The sequence below is a fragment of the Cherax quadricarinatus genome, chromosome 13 (assembly GCF_038502225.1).
Source record: "Cherax quadricarinatus isolate ZL_2023a chromosome 13, ASM3850222v1, whole genome shotgun sequence".
NCBI lineage: Eukaryota > Metazoa > Arthropoda > Malacostraca > Decapoda > Parastacidae > Cherax > Cherax quadricarinatus.
In genome coordinates, this window is record NC_091304.1 from 50,536,075 (window position 1) to 50,548,403 (window position 12,329).

At 40.7% G+C, this 12,329-nt stretch overlaps 1 protein-coding gene across 9 annotated transcripts in view; it reads left to right on the forward strand.

The window, feature by feature from the left end:
* Positions 1–12,329, forward strand: part of Oatp30B (Organic anion transporting polypeptide 30B) — a 389,857-nt gene that overhangs the window by 106,293 nt on the left and 271,235 nt on the right. The window contains exon 2 of one of the 9 annotated variants that reach the window (XM_070084717.1): positions 3,617–3,671. The exons of the other annotated variants lie outside the window; for them this stretch is intronic. The gene's annotated coding sequence lies outside the window, so the exon portion shown is untranslated. The remainder of the gene's footprint in view (positions 1–3,616; positions 3,672–12,329) is intronic. 9 annotated transcript variants of the gene reach the window in all.

The following is a 12,329-nucleotide window of genomic DNA, read 5'->3' on the forward strand; positions in this document are numbered from 1 at the left end:
ATTAAAATCTAAATTCTGCATTTCGCCGGCCATGTGTATGAATGATTGAGCGTGATTGAGGAGTAGAGGTGGGCGAATTTAAGAGGATTTTTCAACTCGCTCTCTTTCTCACTTTCCTCTCTCAATCTCTCACACTCATACACACACAAATGTAACATCTGACATTGTTGAAAGTCTTCACTGTGTGGTAAAACCAAGTAAGTTTGTTGCTTTTACCAAGTCTGTATTGCAGATTTCAATGGGATAGGGTTGTCGTGAGTAGCACCCCGAGTACCTACCAGCCCGGCTAGGATTTGTATTTTGTGGTTTAAAAAATCCTGGTCTGACTTGTCACCATAACCGAAAAAGCTGTTATATTTATTATAGTTTAGATATAAAGAGCTACAATAATTTAAGTTTATTCTTTTATATGTTTTATGGGTTGGTAAACATTCAGTATTTAAAAAAGTACTAACTGTACATTATTACACCGCAGTATAATTCAGATTTAAATAATTAAGTGTAAATTAATGGTATAAATTTGGAATTTTTACATATAAACTGTAAACATGTTACAATTTATAGTGACAGTACAGTATAAAGTTAAAATGCATTTGCGTGGATAAAGAAATCATTACAGTGAAATATCTCTTACATACAGTAAAACATGTAACGTTTAACGTAATAATTAAATGTTTCAATAGTTCCATTACAGATTTGTAACCCACCACATAGCCGGGGAGAAAGTTTATTGTTGGCGTCAACGTTGATTTAGATTACATGACCTCATCACCAGGGGAAGAAAGCATGTCCTGACATTATTAACGATGTGTACAGCATAATATTGCTCTCATAAGGCGTATACAATCCAAGCATTAGCCATACAGTGCAGTATTCACTGTGGAAGGAGAACTGTGTACAGCACAGGGAAGAATCGGAACTTTGTACTGCACATTGCAGGGTCTAGAATTGTGTGCTGCAAAGTGCAGCATCCAGAACTGTGTACTGCACGGTGCAGCACTCAGAACCGTGTACTGCACAGTGCAGCACTCAGAACCGTGTACTGCACAGTAATGTATTTCACAGGCATATATAATTTCATTTATATAAGATACGTAAAAACTTAAACATTAATATATTACAGAAGTTTTTATAAAGAGGGCTTTATTATAAAAATCCACTTAAAAAGTCGGGCGAACTGGGTTTTTAAAAGAAAGGGGGCTAACTGGTTTTTTTTTTAATAAAAGGGCTAGCTGGTTAAAAAAAAAAAGGGGCGAACTGTTTTTTTTTAAAAAAGGGGACGAACTTTTTTTTAAGGGGCGAACTGGTTTTTTTCTTTTTAGGGGGCGAACTGGGTATTTAAAAAGCGAGTGAACTGTTGTTTATTTTAAACCGGGCTAACTGGGTTAAAAATAAAACGGGCGAATTGGATTCAAAAAATATGGACGAACTGGGTTAAAAAAAAAACGGGATATTTAACAACCCTGGATATGATGGTTAGCAATATTTGCACAACATAACTTCCTCTTCTGATGGTAGTTTACTAAGAGGAAACACAATTTAACTTCTGAAAGTTTTTAATTCTTTGTTGAGTATAAACTTAAGATTAATTTATCTTGTGTAAACGCCAGAGGGGTGTAAGTTCTGAGCATAACTTGATAGATATGTAGTGCTAGGTGGTACAATCGTCAACGTGAGGTTTGACTCTCGCCTCAAATGTATATAAAATGGAAGCCTGTTAAATGTTTTCTGCTCGACAAGGGATAGCAAGATCTTTCTTCGTCACCAGCGTGTGACACGGGAGATAAATCATGCAAAAATCTACTTGCATCTAATTTCTACTTATATTTATCATACACTTGATTTCTTTAGTCTGTAATATTTCCTTTACAGTTAAGTAGACCTGATCTGAGACTGGGTTAATGGTGGTGAGGGGGGGGGGCGAGAAGCGATGATCCACGTATTTATTAACATTGCTGTTAGTACTACAAGATATTTTGCCACCACAGAAGGCTACCAGTAGTGGGTCTAACAAGAGTTTACACACCACTGATTGTCCAACAATGCCTGCCGTTCACAATAACCCACATAGGACATCTCTGGCTTCAAAATGATAAAGCCCTCCTGTATATGAGGACTAATGAAGAACAGGAGAATAGCAGAAGACTACGATGAAATGATGACTCAGGTCGAAACTTAAACGTGAAGAGGAAATCCTCAGGTAGTAGCGAGTGATAATTGAATAGTGTAAGCCGTTAAGAGGAATTACCAAGAGTTTTCTTCAGAAGGAAACGTGATGGGTTCCTCCAGACAGTTTTTGATCAGCCGGGTTGTGGTGTTTACATTATACTGTATGCTGGTGCTAGCACTAATAACCTGACTTTAGATCAGCAACCAGGAGATTGAGACCGGGCTGGGGGAAGGGAAAGGGGACGTTGACCGCGGAACCAACACCAGCGGCAAACAGAAATATTAAAATCTAAAACAGTTTATAAATGGGTTTCACACAAATTTCACATTTGAAGCTTCATCAATAACCTGTAACAATTCATTCCATATTTTCTTTTTTCATATTTTATGCAAGCAATTTTCAGACGTTCGTATTGGAAAAATGTCACAGTACAGTAGCAATAGTAACTCGGCCCACACTTTCAAGAGAAAGACTAGGTGACATTCCGGTCCGTCCTGGATTATTAAGTCAATTCCAGGATTGATTGAAATATTGTCTACAGTTTCTTCTCGATATTATGGATTATATATATGTGTGTATGTGTGTGTGTGTGCGCCGAATAGGTAAAACTGGTCAATTAGCAAGAACTCGTTTAAAATTAAGTCCTTTCTAAAATTTTATTTTCATTGATGTTAATGTAAACAATAATAATTTTGTGCTAAAAGAACCTTAGAAAACTTACCTAACCTTATTAAAACAACCGCAATTTAGTTTAGCCTAATCTAGCTAAATATATTTTAGATAGGTTTACAATAATTTAATAATAACAATGAAATATATATTTTTTCGTTAGGTTCAGAATGATTTTTGCGAAATTATTGCATAGACAAATTTTCGCTTGCATTATTCGGCAAGAAGAACTTTGCTATTTAAGTCAAAATCGCAAGTTTTACCTATTCAGGACGACATATATGTAGATTGTGAGTTTTGTTTCATGAACAGGTAAGATGACATGTAAACCTTGTACTATTACTTACATTTATTATACACATACCTTTACTCTGTGTGTTTCTTAATAGTTCTTCATCCTGAAATATTTCTTGTCTAGCCTAGGTGACCTGGTCTGATACAGCTGTGAGAAAGTTAATTCCTAGAACCACTAACAGTTAACAGCTATATTTTGATCATGAATTTCAAATTTTATACTCGCGTTTTCTTTGGGCGAGGCAATATCTGAGGTTCTGCGTGCCCATGAATTTGAAAATATATAGACGTAGTTCTTTTATTTTTGTGGAAGTGCTGCTTAGTAGCACAGAAGAAAGATTTTAGAGGCTATGGAGTTTGAACACAGATTTTTGCTTCGACTATGTCGGACGAGATGTGCAATCACACTGTCTTTAATTTTGTTTGAAAACATTTTATCGTTGATGGTGGTGACACTAATAGTTTCCTTTCTTCACATTACAGGTACGCTTGTTTCGCTCGTCTGGCCAGTTAGTGTGGAAATTGAATCATCAAAAAGGTAAGTGCTTGCCAGAGTAATGGTCGTATTGCGAATCTGATACCAAGTGGTATGGCGATGATTTTTGACCTTGTGACGGTGACAGTGCAGGCCTTGGAGCTGGAAGGCGGAGGGTGTGCAAGCAAATGAAAGTTCGAGGGTTCAGGCCGCGGGAAGGAAGGGAATATTATTTTATTATGAAAAAAAAATTGTGCATTTCACAGAGGCCTTCCGCAGGCTTGCCAGTTCATGCCGTTAAAAATAACGGCTGTTATTGAATGTTGGTCCTTGGCAGAACTCGAGCATTATTGTATATTTTACGATGCTCACAGCTTATGTACACTATGTAATTGCTATTTTGGCGATATTAGCAAGCGTAGCTTTTTACTTGTAGCCGCGTCAGGGTCAGTCGACGCGCTTGGCTAATCACAGCGACAGTAAACAAAGATATGGTAGTTCTGTTTCTTCAGATAACGAAGTATGTTAGGTTCTGCTACGTTAGGTTTTATTAAGCTTTCCCATTATACTACATACAAGTATCTCCCTGGCAGAACATAATAAATTATATTTTATCGCCAAAATGCGTCAGAGACCAACTTTCAATACAAAAAATAACATTGTTTTACATTGCAAAATTTAGAAGTGTGTGGAGGGAGCTTAATGGATCAGTTCGTAAAGAGTGACGATGGTGTGGGAGCTTAGGGGTCCTATTGTCAAGGAGGTGGGGAGAGTTGGGTGGATTTGCTTGCCTTACTGCAGCATGCATCTGTTTGCTTTTGTTTATTTGGATGTTGTAGAAGAGCCGGGACGGAAGAACACTACTACATCAAGGGTAGTTAGCTATGCAACTTTCGTCCAGTTCCTGCACACCATTTAATACACACACTAGTGGTAGACTCAGTAGTTCTCTACTTGTGTTTGTGCATACACACGGACAAAACTAGGCGAGCACACACTTGCTCTCATTCCTTTCCTTCCGCCCCCTCTTTTACTTTCCCTCTTGTGTACTTTCCTCATTTGCCCGCCACCTCTACGCTATTCCTGTTCTTCCTCTCTTGGGTATTCGCTTGTTCACGTTCTTGTACGCTACCCTTCCCTCTCTTCCCCTCGCATGCACGCTGACTCCCTGACCCCTCTTGTTAGATGAGAATACCTGGGTGCCACCAGATATATCCGACGCTAACTAGTGTCCGGAGTGCGACACTGGTGGTGTGCTGGGCTCCACCCACCTCGGCCACATACTCGGGTGGTGCGCCACCCACCTATGTCACATCCCCAACCAATGGTTCTCTATCACGCAGGGTTTGTATATTGGATTCTTTACCCTGATAATTTTTTTTCAATGGATATTAACCTAGTGTATTGACCTTATTGTTCGGTCATATTAATGTATTTTCCAATACGAATTAGCGAATGTACTGACCTAGTCGAGTTTGCAGGGATAAGATGTTCTCCTGGCCTTACTTCAACGAGCTTTACTTATTCATAGTCTTCAAAGCCCTGTCTACTACCTACAATTAATAATATTTATGATTATCTGCACCATCACTTAGTCTAGCTCGTTCCACTTGCTCATTACCCTAAGACTAAGAGTATTTCCTGACATGTCGGTTGCTTATTTGCGCCTTTATCTGCTGTCTAGATCTCCTATCTGCTGCTCCGCATACTAGACAGCATCACCTCTTAATTTAGTCATCATCGTGTTATGCCTTCCTTCCGTACTGGATCTTCTCTTGTTTTGCTAATTTGAGTTCTTTAAGCATCTCCACGTTGTGAAACTTTCGTCATACCCTTCCCTTTCCCTCATCTCCAGTACTAGTCACGTTGCGAGCTTTTGAATCTTCTACGGGTTTTCAACTTGGTTATTCAAGCGCAGGTTTCATTCTGGTGATCATTATAAAGATGTTATTCTGCGTTATCGCATGTATAAAACGTTAAATTATGCCTTTTTTGGGGTTCCTGCAGTTAGCTTTTCCATGCTGACTCTTATTCTATGTCTTGGTGACTCTTGAAACTTTGAAAGGATAGCTAGCTTCTCATAACCCACAAGTGTGGTTAATTCTGTATGTGGTTCCGGTGGTTTCAAGTTGGAAAAATTCAGATTCAGGAAGGATATAGGAAAGCACTGGTTTGGTAATAGAGTTGTGGATGAGTGGAACAAACTCCCGAGTACAGTTATTGAGGCTAAAACGTGTAGTTTTAAAAATAGGTTAGATAAATACATGAGTGGGTGTGGGTGGGTGTGAGTTGGACCTGACTAGCTTGTGCTGCTGGATCGGGTACAGTGCTCCATCCTTGAGTGGGGATGACCAGACTGGGTGGGTCATTGGGATAATCCGGGGGGTGGGTCATTGGTCTAATCCGGGGGGGGGGACATGGACCTGCTCCGTATGGGTCAGTAGGCCTGTTGCAGTGTTCCTTCTTTCTTATGTTCTTATGTTATGCTTGGTGTGATGTGCACTCCCAGATCTTTCCCCTTGTGCAATGCCTGTATCGCCTCCCCTTGTGGACTGTTACATTTCTGGTCGTTTATTTGCAGCTTGTATGACGATAGCCAACAACCATGCAAGGAGGTACTATCCTCCTGTTAAGTGAGTGTGAAAATGAAGCATGTTAAACGTTCTGCACTGTCGGAGCTGCTGCTCTTTAGCCTGTCTCAAGAACACTTATCACGGATTAAACTTCTACTAAAGTTCAGTAGGTGTAATTATTTACATTTTCCTGCGTTTCTTTGAAGACGTTCCTGTGGTATTTCCGTCTCAGTTTCAGTGGTCTTATGAACAAACACATTCACCTGTGGTTTACGCGTGACCTATATCAAATTTTCCTCATTGTTGATTGTCAACCAGGCTGTTGCTTTTGGTGGCTCGCCGGCCCACATATCCACTGCAGCCTATTTGATCTGGCGCTCCGCGGAGCTAGTGATCCAGTTTCCTCTTGAATACTTCCAGACTTGTTCTTTCAGTATTTCTGATATCTGCTGGTAACAGGCTGACTAGTCGAGGCCCAGGGATGCGCAACCCCTGGTTAACATGTCTCTGTATTAATGATATAAAAAAAACTTGGTGGAGGAAACATCTCTCAAATGAAGATACACTTGGGGATATTACGTTCCTTAATCTAGTTATTAGGAGCTCTGGTGTGAGCGCCAGCTGCAGGGTCGACAATCTAAAAGATATTGATTGGTTGTTAGCGCACTTGTGCTATGGTGCCCGTGTTCTGCCCTTTTATTCTGTTGTATAAAGTTGTGGTTGTATGCAGCTGTTGGTACCCTACCTTCGTACTTCGTAGTTAGCTGGCTATCGCCATTGATACTCTTGCATAGAACATGGGAAATGATTTACTTGTTCAGGTGTTTGTGCCATCAAAGTGTACAGCTAAACATATAAAATGACTTGGGGAAATGTATCTTCTACTTACAATGAAGAGTGAAGCGTTTTACACGTTACAACGGTTTGTGTTGTGTGATTCACAAGCTCTGCTGGTGGAGACATGCGGGTGAGAGGGCGGGTGAATGTCACACACAACATGGTAAAGTAATGGGGTGACTCTTAGCTTTGTCATCAGATTGGCGTACAGCCGAGAGGATACTGTGTTTGATCCCCGAACAAGCATATAGGCGAGACTTTATACTCTGTTCACCTAGACGTAAAAGTAGGTACTAGTGCTACTCGATTAGGGGGACGAGGTTGCCTCCTAGGAACGATGCAAGTGTGGAATATCTAGATCTGCTGCACTGGTACAAAATGAAACTCAAACTCTTGGTGGTGTATGGAAAAACACCCAGCGTTGTGTGCTCAGTAAAGTGTATTTGAATTCTGCGGTAGATCTAATGATAAACAAATACAAGCATCTTTGTTGTATCCAGACACTGTTGTCAGGGGTTGGAAGACACCGTTGTCGGGGGTTGGAAGACACCGTTGTCGGGGGTTGGAAGACACCGTTGTCGGGGGTTGGAAGACACCCACCATGCTGTGCACAAATGAACCTGAATAAGCTGCATATTTGTTCTGCCAAGTGGCTGTTGAAAGTCAACCCCAGCAGGTGCAAGGCTGTGAAAATTGAAGAGTGCAAAGATCAGACGTAGAGTGGAGGCTCTGGGGACAGGCTGCAAACCTCACTCATGAAGGACCTGGGGTAAGTATGGTACCGAACATCTCGCCTGAGGCGCACATGGTTTGGGCCATATGACCTTTGCAGCAGTTGTGCGTCTAGTTAATCTAAGATCAGCGAAGTCATTTATGACGTATGTCAGGATCATCTTCGTGTATGCAGCACCATTATGGAACCCTTACCTTTGATGCGCCTTGCGCGCACATTTATTCCCCGTGATGTGCACACCCACACAGCATGGTAGATATGTGCACATGTAGGGCTGTATGTGCACATCCACCGTGCTGTGCGTGACTAACCCTCACTACACACTAAAATTTTGCTGACACTGGTGAGAAAGCGGCATTTCTTGCAGAACTGACGTTTCTGGCAAATTATATTGTTTGCGCCACTTTTCACTGCAGGACCCCTGTAGCACGTCTTCCACTCTCTTCATTCAGAGTTTTCTCGCAACAGTTCTGGAGGCCTGGTCGGAAACAGGGCTGCGGGGGCCATGACCTCCCCCTCTCTCTGTATCTACATTTTGTATACCTACTGAAGAAACTAGAGACCATGCTGCTTGGGAGAGGATTGTGGAAGTACAGTACGTGGTACTGTGATAGCGACAAGCTGCGAGAAAAGACACTTGCGTCCAGTTCAACACATTTAAGTAAACATTTCGCCAGGAGTGGCTTCTTCGGTCCTGAAGAAGCCACTCCTGGCGAAACCTTTCCTTTAATACATTTCCCGAAGTGGACATGCTCTTATGTGCGTTTTGCCGCGTGATGATGCTTTTGCATGTGAAGACGATTACCTCTGTTAAGATTCCTGAATTATTATTATTATTATTATTATTATTATTATTATTATTATTATTATTAAAGCTGCACACCTCTTGTCTTTTTTTGCAAGTTGTCTTCTGCATAGCAACATGCCATCGTCCAGCTGTGTGTGCCTGTGTACGTACGTACGTAACAACATTTTGGTAGATCTAATCCGTCAAGAGATGGATGCCTCAAGAGGTGTCTCTCTTAATTTATACACAGGGAATTTAGTTTATTCCTTATTTTAGGGATTGAAGAGTTCGTGACAGGTAGTGAACAGGTTACATTGCAGCCTCTACTCGTGTAGTCGATAGGATTTAAACCAGTTAATTAAGCAACCCACTATTAAGTCGTCCGTCCGTGTTAATTTGTATCAGTTTACTGTAAGTATAGGTGAATGTAAAATAACCTAACCTAGAATAAGAATTCGTATGTGTATGTTGAGGCTTGGATCAGGTTGAAATCAGCGAAGGGTAATAAATACAACAACTTCCATACTATATTGAGGTGAGGTTGACGCATCCACCAACCTCGTATATAGCATGTATTGCTTGTTTAACCTGGCTTATATAGCAGTTGCTCAAACATTAATATCCCTTGTATTACTAGACGTACTGGTGTTGCCCAGTAGTCTCTCCATTCATACTTGTACGCCACTGACTGTCAGAGCAACAAGGAGCCCACAAGTGACTGTAAACAAACGTTATGATGAGCAAGCAGGCAGTATGACTTGATTTTACTTTAGTCTTGGTTTGCTTTACATTGCGTGAATATAGACACTTTCTGATACACTGACAAGGTAAGTTGGTAATTGAGCTGAGCTGCCTTAAGCCCAGGTATGATCACTGATGTCAGACAGCGGGGAGAGATTGGTCCTGTTATCTCCATAATAGTAACTAACTCAAGGCTACTGTATCCGTCCTCCATAATAGTAACTAATTCAAGGCTACCGCATCCTACCGCTACCCTCAGCCATCCTAAAACAGCGTGTGGGTGGCTTCCAACGCACTCAGGGACTTGGGTATGTTCCGTGCTGCCAGAAGTGAACAGCTAGCTTAATTACTATCGAAGAATTTACTCAGATAACAAATCCGAAGTTAGTGGCCCAGATAACCCAGTAAAATAAATCCAGAGGTAGTAACCCAGAATAACCCAGTAAAATAAATCTGGAGAGTTAAAAACCCAGGATAACCCAGTCAAGTTTGTGGTACATTTTGGGTGGCGTCCATTATTCCTCCTGCCCAGGATACAATTCACAACATTCGACTAACACCCAGGCACTTATTTACTGCTAGGTGAAGAGTTGTAAGAGAACATTCCTACACCTTCACCTGCCCCATGATCAAGCCTAGGTTTTGGGGTTGTGAGCCGAATGCTGGTGGTGGTGGTTATTTCACAGTTACAGTAAGTAATGTTTGTCAATCTCTCACTCGTGAAAGTGTTACTGTAGTTAGAGATGCACAGGTACCATGGCAGGTGGAGTGTCCCTCACTCTTTACTGTGTAAACAGTAAACAATTCGAAATTGTAAACACAGCAATTTGTAGTACACTGTATAACAGAGAAATTAAAAAGCAACTCTGTTTTCTAATAACATCCCCTCGGTCCACTGTCTTTACGTATTGTTATTTCCACGGGGAAGCTTTAAATTCGTGTCATACATTGTGATTCTTTCCAAATTAATAAAAATGAAAATTTTACATCAGTGCAATTTTTCTTCGTCCCCTTGTTATCAAACACAGGCATGAACAACACCTAGAGTAAACTCTCACAAGACGGATTGAAGACTTTCAAAACTAGTAGCATCCAAATAATTCAGTGTACTTCACTGATCATTGACGGATCTGAGAAGGTTTTCCCAGTATGTCTAACTAGTGTTTCATGGGCGTCTTGAAGGGTGACTCAGGAAGTTGGTGGTTACGGCACACCGCCCCACGGTGCTCCAGAGTTACCGCATATATGCTCACCAAAACTGATGGTGTCCTGTGAATATTACTCGTATATCTCTTCAAGTTAATTATACATTAGCATTGGGTAACTATACAGTTATCACCCTACACCTTACAAAGGTGATAGGGAATTAATGTTCGCGAGCTGTGAACCCTATGGGAAACTTTAGGAGAGTCTACAAATGTCAGCCGTTTTGACACAAAAACTAGGATGTATTTGCTGCAAATGTCATTCAACTTTTTTCTTTCCCAATTTTATTATACACAACCTGTGACACAGCAGTAGAAATATTAGGTGCATATATTAGTTCAGTCATGTGGTTCTTAACATAGTTTTACTTAGCAATTCGGCACTAATGAGCTTGGCTAGTTTAGTTTGATAGTGAAGTATAATTATAGATTAAATATTTGCATTTCTTTAAAAAGCTGAAGAATTTCTTTAAATTTATGCTTCGTGATAAAAAATATAATGGAAGGTGTGAGATTTTTTTTTTGCTTGCTAAGTTTACATTTAGTCATCAACGCACTGTTGTGGATCAGTCTTGTCTGGCAGTGGGATAGTAAGTGGACTGACTAACTAGTGGTGCACTCCTGCTCTCTCAGCCTAGCAGGTTGTCCTCACGCTGCTTGTGGGCAGTCAAGACTTAGTGCTTTATTATTACCAGGTTACCTGTAGGTGAAGGAAGTTATCACACTGCTAGAATTTGAGGGAAGCTGTTATACTGGTAGTTAAGTTAGTGAAGGAAGCTGTCACCCTGCTAGTGAAGTTGAAGGAAGCTATCATACTGCTGGTGAATATTATCTAATGTATATAACATAAGGCATCTTTGTCTCATCATTCTCACGACAAGCTTAGAAAATATTTACAGATTAACGCGAGAAACTAACACTTAGCATCACTGAGGTAAATATCATGTTAAGTTTTATGCACGGGTTGGGCAAGTTTCTTGCCTCAACTTTAGTTGGATTGTTTCCGGGATCATGGTACAAGCGGTTGGTCTCAGACCAGGCCTCATATTGATAGCCTGAGCCGCTGGTATAATTGAAAGCAACCTCGTATGGACTAATGCACTTTACCTTAATGTTGATTCTCTGGTGACGCAAGCTAAAATTGCATCTTCATCGTTTAATAGAAAACTGGGAGCCATGGGTGGTGATCACGGAAGTCTACAAATAAGCTAGTGGTACTAGTTTATATGTTGGTAACCTAGAGGTACTAGTCTGTATTGATAACCTAGAGGTACTAGTCTGTATTGCTAACCTAGAGGTACTAGTCTGTATTGCTAACCTAGAGGTACTAGTCTGTATTGCTAACCTAGAGGTACTAGTCTGTATTGCTAACCTATAGGTACTAGTCTGTATTGCTAACCTATAGGTACTAGTCTGTATTGATAACCTAGAGGTACTAGTCTGTATTGATAACCTAGAGGTACTAGTCTGTATTGATAACCTAGAGGTACTAGTCTGTATTGATAACCTAGAGGTACTAGTCTGTATTGATAACCTAGAGGTACTAGTCTGTATTGATAACCTAGAGGTACTAGTCTGTATTGATAACCTAGAGGTACTAGTCTGTATTGATAACCTAGAGGTACTAGTCTGTATTGATAACCTAGAGGTACTAGTCTGTATTGATAACCTAGAGGTACTAATCTATATTGATAACCTAGAGGTGCTAGTATATATATTGATTACTTAGCCAAGATGTGGTTGTGGATACAGGTGCAGTGGAGGCGGGGCGGGTAATCCAGGCATGCCGTTACTTGCGGTTTCTGGAAGATACACCTTGTCGTCCCTGACGCAGTGAAGGCCGGG